This window comes from Chiloscyllium plagiosum, chromosome 10, assembly GCF_004010195.1.
Source record: "Chiloscyllium plagiosum isolate BGI_BamShark_2017 chromosome 10, ASM401019v2, whole genome shotgun sequence".
In the NCBI taxonomy this organism is placed as follows: Eukaryota; Metazoa; Chordata; class Chondrichthyes; order Orectolobiformes; family Hemiscylliidae; genus Chiloscyllium; species Chiloscyllium plagiosum.
Window position 1 is genome coordinate 28307443 of NC_057719.1, and position 1617 is coordinate 28309059.

The following is a 1617-nucleotide window of genomic DNA, read 5'->3' on the forward strand; positions in this document are numbered from 1 at the left end:
AGAAGCTCACAGTTTTGAGGGTAGTGTATTTGCATGTATTGAGGATGGTTGAGCACATAAATACAGCATCAGGATCAATGGATCATTTTTCAGGTTGGAGAGATGTAACTAACAGAGTTTCACAAAAATCAATCTGAGGACCTCAGTTATTTACTGCCTACTGTACATTAATGAATGGGGAAGGGAGCAGAGTATAATCTATCCTTATTTGATAATAATATGAAAATACATTGAAGGATATATTGTGATCAGGACGTAAGGAATCTGCAAGTTGAATGAAAGGGCAAAACCTTGGTAGGAATATTCAAAAGGCTGCATATTAATTGGATGGAGAAAGACTCCAAAAGAAGAGCAGCACAAGGAGATTTGGATGTTCTTGTGGATGAAACATTAAACAGTAACATGCAGATGTAGCAAGTAACTAAGAAAACAAATCAGATTTTGACCTTTATTATTTGGGGATTAGAGTTTAAAAACAGGAAAATCTTGTTAAAATTGTACAGATTGTTGGTAAGACTATACCTGGAGTATAGTGTACTGTTTATTTAAAGAAGAATACAATGGCAACAGGGACTGTTCAAAAGAGATTCACTAGGCTGATTGCTGGGTTTAACCTATCAAGAATGGCTAACCAGGTTAGGCTATTAATCATTAGAGTTTTGAAGAATGAGGGGTGATCTTATTGAAACATACAAGATTTAGACAAGGTTTGACAGGCTCTTATTGAGAAGCATTTCCACTAGTTGGAGAATCTTGGACTCGGGGACATAGTTACAGGATAAAGGAAACCTCATTTAAAAGTGAGTTAAAAAGGAATTTCTTCTCCCGGGGCAGTGAATATCTGGAATTCTCTATCTGAGAGTTTTTAAAAACTTCAGCAGCTTCAATTCTTGTGGTTAAAAATTACATAATACCAGCCCTTGTTGGACGAAACCTGTGATTTTCAACTTTGTCCACCCCAGTCCAACATCGGCATCTCCACATCAAGTCTTGTAGGCACATGTAAAGCTGGTCCTAATGGCATACTGAGTTTTTTCTACATCACCATTTGTTCTGTTGACCCTCGGACACAAATGACATCTAACCAAAGAAGGAAATATTAGAGCAGTTGACTAAACATTTTGCAAAAGAGGTAGGGTTTAAGGAACAAATTAAATCAGGAGAAAGAATTGCAGATACAGCAAGGTTAAGGGTTGAAATTTAAAAACTTGGATGGCTGGAGGTATTGTGCCTCTGGACAGTTGAAGGTTGAACAAGATACACAAGAGATCAGAGGAGAAGGAATGTGGAGCTCCAGGTAGAGTTGTAGGGCTAGAGACAGGGAATATTGAGGCCATAATAGGTTTTAAAACACAAGTTTATTAAAATCAGTTGCAAGTATAAAGTGGTATAGAAGCACATTGAGCTTACAAGTTGTACAATATATAACTAGTAGACTAAGGTATTAACTTTGTGGGCGGCACGGTGGCACAGTGGTTAGCACTGCTGCCTCACGGCGCCGGAGACCCGGGTTCAATTCCCGCCTCAGGCAACTGACTGTGTGGAGTTTGCACGTTCTCCCCGTGTCTGCGTGGGTTTCCTCCGGGTGCTCCGGTTTCCTCCCACAGTCCAAAGATG